The sequence below is a fragment of the Phalacrocorax aristotelis genome, unplaced genomic scaffold (assembly GCF_949628215.1).
Source record: "Phalacrocorax aristotelis unplaced genomic scaffold, bGulAri2.1 scaffold_137, whole genome shotgun sequence".
In the NCBI taxonomy this organism is placed as follows: Eukaryota; Metazoa; Chordata; class Aves; order Suliformes; family Phalacrocoracidae; genus Phalacrocorax; species Phalacrocorax aristotelis.
Window position 1 is genome coordinate 49,313 of NW_027441325.1, and position 6,164 is coordinate 55,476.

Sequence of the window (6,164 nt, forward strand, 5' to 3'; positions counted from 1 at the left end):
ATCCCAGTTCCCACCCAGTACATCCTACTACATACCAGTTCCCTCCCAGTTCACTCCCAGTACATCCCAGTACTTCACAGTTCCCTCCCAGTACATCCCAGTACGTCCCAGTTCCCCTCAGTACATAACACTTCCCTCCCAGTACATAACAGTACATCCCAGTGTCCTCACAGTACGTCCCAGTTCCCTCACAGTACATCCCAGTTCCCTCCCAGTACATCCCAGTTCCCTCCCTGTTCCTTCCCAGTACATAACAGTTACCTCCCAGTACATCCCAGTACATCCCAGTAGATCCTGGTACATCCCAAATCCCTGCCAGTTCCACCCGGTACAACCCAGTACAAGCCTGTACATCCTAGTTCCTCCACAGTACATCCCAGGGCATCCCCGCACATTGTAGTGCCTCCCAGTCCATCCCAGGTCCCTCCCAGTACTGGGAGGGACCTGGGATTAACTGGGAGGGACCTGGGATGTACTGGGAGGGAACTGGGATGTACTGGGAGGGAACTGGGATGTACTGGGATGTAATGGGACGGAACTGGGATGTATTGGGAGGCACTGGGAAAGAAGTGGTAGCGAACCGGGAGGGAATTGGGATGTACGGGGATGAACTGGTAGGAAACTGGGATGTACTGGCATGGAACGGGGATGTATTGGGATGTACAGGAATGGAACTGGAATGTACTGCGATGTATTGGGAGCAAACTGGGATTTACTGGGATGTACTGGGAGGAAACTGGGATATACTGGGAGGAAACTGGGAGGAAAGTGGGTGTCAACTGGGACATTCCAGTTTCCTCCCAGTACATCCCAGTTCCCTACCAGTACATCCCAGTTCCCTACCAGTTCCTTCCCAGTACACAACAGTTACCTCCCAGTACATCCCAGTACATCCCAGTAGATCCTGGTACATCCCAAATCCCTGCCAGTTCCACCCGGTACAACCCAGTACAAGCCTGTACATCCTAGTTCCTCCACAGTACATCCCAGGGCATCCCCGCACATTGTAGTGCCTCCCAGTACATCCCAGTTCCCTCCCAGTACTGGGAGGGACCTGGGATGTACTGGGAGGGAACTGGGACGTACTGGGAGGGAACTGGGATGTACTGGGATGTAATGGGACGGAACTGGGATGTATTGGGAGGCACTGGGAAAGAAGTGGTAGTGAACCGGGAGGGAATTGGGATGTACGGGGATGAACTGGTAGGAAACTGGGATGTACTGGCATGGAACGGGGATGTATTGGGATGTACAGGAACGGAACTGGAATGTACTGCGATGTACTGGGATGTACTGGCAGCGAGCTGGGATTTACTGGGATGTACTGGGAGGAAACTGGGATATACTGGGAGGAAACTGGGATATACTGGGAGGCATTGGGAGGGAAGTGGGTGTCAATTGGGACATTCCAGTTTCCTCCCAGTACATCCCAGTTCCCTACCAGTGCAGCCCAGTACATCCCAGTTCCCTCCCAGTCCGTCCCAATCCCCTCCCAGTACATCCCAGTTCCCTGCCAGTATGTCCCAGTACATCCCAGTTCCCTCCCAGTACATCCCAGTACATCCTGGTACATCCCAGTTCCCACCCAGTACATCCTACTACATACCAGTTCCCTCCCAGTTCCCTCCCAGTACATCCCAGTACTTCACAGTTCCCTCCCAGTACATCCCAGTACGTCCCAGTTCCCCTCAGTACATAACACTTCCCTCCCAGTACATAACAGTACATCCCAGTGTCCTCACAGTACGTCCCAGTTCCCTCCCAGTACATCCCAGTTCCCTACCAGTACATCCCAGTTCCCTCCCTGTTCCTTCCCAGTACATAACAGTTACCTCCCAGTACATCCCAGTAGATCCTGGTACATCCCAAATCCCTGCCAGTTCCACCCGGTACAACCCAGTACAAGCCTGTACATCCTAGTTCCTCCACAGTACATCCCAGGGCATCCCCGCACATTGTAGTGCCTCCCAGTACATCCCAGTTCCCTCCCAGTACTGGGAGGGAACTGGGATGTACTGGGATGTAATGGGACGGAACTGGGATGTATTGGGAGGCACTGGGAAAGAAGTGGTAGTGAACCGGGAGGGAATTGGGATGTACGGGGATGAACTGGTAGGGAACTGGGATGTACTGGCATGGAACGGGGATGTATTGGGATGTACAGGAACAGAACTGGAATGTACAGCGATGTATTGGCATGTACTGGCAGCGAGCTGGGATTTACTGGGATGTACTGGGAGGAAACTGGGATATACTGGGAGGAAACTGGGATATACTGGGAGGCATTGGGAGGGAAGTGGGTGTCAACTGGGACATTCCAGTTTCCTCCCAGTACATCCCAGTTCCCTACCAGTGCAGCCCAGTACATCCCAGTTCCCTCCCAGTCCGTCCCAATCCCCTCCCAGTACATCCCAGTTCCCTGCCAGTATGTCCCAGTACATCCCAGTTCCCTCCCAGTACATACCAGTTCCCTCCCAGTACATCCCAGTTCCCTGCCAGTATGTCCCAGTACATCCCAGTTCCCTCCCAGTAAATCCCAGTTCCCTCCCAGTACATCCCAGTTCCCACCCAGTACATCCTACTACATACCAGTTCCCTCCCAGTTCACTCCCAGTACATCCCAGTACTTCACAGTTCCCTCCCAGTACATCCCAGTACGTCCCAGTTCCCCTCAGTACATAACACTTCCCTCCCAGTACATAACAGTACATCCCAGTGTCCTCACAGTACGTCCCAGTTCCCTCACAGTACATCCCAGTTCCCTACCAGTACGTCCCAGTTACCTCCCAGTTCACTCCCAGTACATAACAGTTACCTCCCAGTACATCCCAGTACATCCCAGTAGATCCTGGTACATCCCAAATCCCTGCCAGTTCCACCCGGTACAACCCAGTACAAGCCTGTACATCCTAGTTCCTCCACAGTACATCCCAGGGCATCCCCGCACATTGTAGTGCCTCCCAGTACATCCCAGTTCCCTCCCAGTACTGGGAGGGACCTGGGATGTACTGGGAGGGAACTGGGATGTACTGGGATGTAATGGGACGGAACTGGGATGTATTGGGAGGCACTGGGAAAGAAGTGGTAGTGAACCGGGAGGGAATTGGGATGTACGGGGATGAACTGGTAGGAAACTGGGATGTACTGGCATGGAACGGGGATGTATTGGGATGGACAGGAACGGAACTGGAATGTACGGCGATGTATTGGGATGTACTGGGAGCGAACTGGGATTTACTGGGATATACTGGGAGGAAACTGGGATATACTGGGAGGAAACTGGGATATACTGGGAGGAAACTGGGAGGGAAGTGGGTGTCAACTGGGACATTCCAGTTTCCTCCCAGTACATCCCAGATCCCTCCCAGTCCCTCCCAGTACATCCCAGTACATCCCAGTTCCCTCACAGTACATCCCAGTTCCCTCCCAGTTCACACACAGTTCACTCCCAGTTCCATTCCAGTACATCCCAGTACATGCCAGTTGCCTCCCAGTTTCCTCTAAGTACATCCCAGTACTTTAAAGTTCCCTCCCAGTACATCCCAGTTCCCTCACAGTACATCCCAGTACTTCACAGTTCACTCCCACTACATCCCAGTACGTCCCAGTTCCCCCTTGGTACATAACACTTCCCTCCCAATACATCCAAGTTCCCTCCCAGTACATCCCAATCCCCTCCCAGTACATCCCAGTTCCCTGCCAGTACATCCCAGTACATCCCAGTTCCCTCCCAGTACATCCCAGTTCCCTCCCAGTTCCCTCCCACTACATCCCAGTTCCCTCCCAGTACATACCAGTTCCCTCCCAGTACATCCCAGTACATCCTGGTACATCCCAGTTCCCACCCAGTACATCCTACTACATACCAGTTCCCTCCCAGTTCACTCCCAGTACATCCCAGTACTTCACAGTTCCATCCCAGTACATCCCAGTACGCACCAGTTCCCCTCAGTACATAACACTTCCCTCCCAGTACATAACAGTACATCCCAGTGTCCTCACAGTACGTCCCAGTTCCCTCACAGTACATCCCAGTTCCCTACCAGTACGTCCCAGTTACCTCCCAGTTCACTCCCAGTACATAACAGTTACCTCCCAGTACATCCCAGTACATCCCAGTAGATCCTGGTACATCCCAAATCCCTGCCAGTTCCACCCGGTACAACCCAGTACAAGCCTGTACATCCTAGTTCCTCCACAGTACATCCCAGGGCATCCCCGCACATTGTAGTGCCTCCCAGTACATCCCAGTTCCCTCCCAGTACTGGGAGGGACCTGGGATGTACTGGGAGGGAACTGGGACGTACTGGGAGGGAACTGGGATGTACTGGGATGTAATGGGACGGAACTGGGATGTATTGGGAGGCACTGGGAAAGAAGTGGTAGTGAACCGGGAGGGAATTGGGATGTACGGGGATGAACTGGTAGGGAACTGGGATGTACTGGCATGGAACGGGGATGTATTGGGATGTACAGGAACGGAACTGGAATGTACTGCGATGTACTGGGATGTACTGGCAGCGAGCTGGGATTTACTGGGATGTACTGGGAGGAAACTGGGATATACTGGGAGGAAACTGGGATATACTGGGAGGCATTGGGAGGGAAGTGGGTGTCAACTGGGACATTCCAGTTTCCTCCCAGTACATCCCAGTTCCCTACCAGTGCAGCCCAGTACATCCCAGTTCCCTCCCAGTCCGTCCCAATCCCCTCCCAGTACATCCCAGTTCCCTGCCAGTATGTCCCAGTACATCCCAGTTCCCTCCCAGTACATCCCAGTACATCCTGGTACATCCCAGTTCCCACCCAGTACATCCTACTACATACCAGTTCCCTCCCAGTTCCCTCCCAGTACATCCCAGTACTTCACAGTTCCCTCCCAGTACATCCCAGTACGTCCCAGTTCCCCTCAGTACATAACACTTCCCTCCCAGTACATACCAGTACATCCCAGTGTCCTCACAGTACGTCCCAGTTCCCTCCCAGTACATCCCAGTTCCCTACCAGTACATCCCAGTTACCTCCCTGTTCCTTCCCAGTACATAACAGTTACCTCCCAGTACATCCCAGTAGATCCTGGTACATCCCAAATCCCTGCCAGTTCCACCCGGTACAACCCAGTACAAGCCTGTACATCCTAGTTCCTCCACAGTACATCCCAGGGCATCCCCGCACATTGTAGTGCCTCCCAGTACATCCCAGTTCCCTCCCAGTACTGGGAGGGACCTGGGATGTACTGGGAGGGACCTGGGATGTACTGGGAGGGAACTGGGATGTACTGGGATGTAATGGGACGGAACTGGGATGTAATGGGACGGAACTGGGAAAGAAGTGGTAGTGAACCGGGAGGGAATTGGGATGTACGGGGATGAACTGGTAGGGAACTGGGATGTACTGGCATGGAACGGAGATGTATTGGGATGGACAGGAACGGAACTGGAATGTACGGCGATGTATTGGGATGTACTGGGAGCGAACTGGGATTTACTGGGATATACTGGGAGGAAACTGGGATATACTGGGAGGAAACTGGGATATACTGGGAGGAAACTGGGAGGGAAGTGGGTGTCAACTGGGACATTCCAGTTTCCTCCCAGTACATCCCAGTTCCCTACCAGTGCAGCCCAGTACATCCCAGATCCCTCCCAGTCCCTCCCAGTACATCCCAGTTCCCTCCCAGTACGTCCCAGTTCCCTCCCAGTTCACTCCCAGTACATAACAGTTACCTCCCAGTACATCCCAGTACATCCCAGTAGATCCTGGTACATCCCAAATCCCTGCCAGTTCCACCCGGTACAACCCAGTACAAGCCTGTACATCCTAGTTCCTCCACAGTACATCCCAGGGCATCCCCGCACATTGTAGTGCCTCCCAGTACATCCCAGTTCCCTCCCAGTACTGGGAGGGACCTGGGATGTACTGGGAGGGAACTGGGACGTACTGGGAGGGAACTGGGATGTACTGGGATGTAATGGGACGGAACTGGGATGTATTGGGAGGCACTGGGAAAGAAGTGGTAGTGAACCGGGAGGGAATTGGGATGTACGGGGATGAACTGGTAGGAAACTGGGATGTACTGGCATGGAACGGGGATGTATTGGGATGTACAGGAACGGAACTGGAATGTACTGCGATGTACTGGGATGTACTGGGAGCGAACTGGG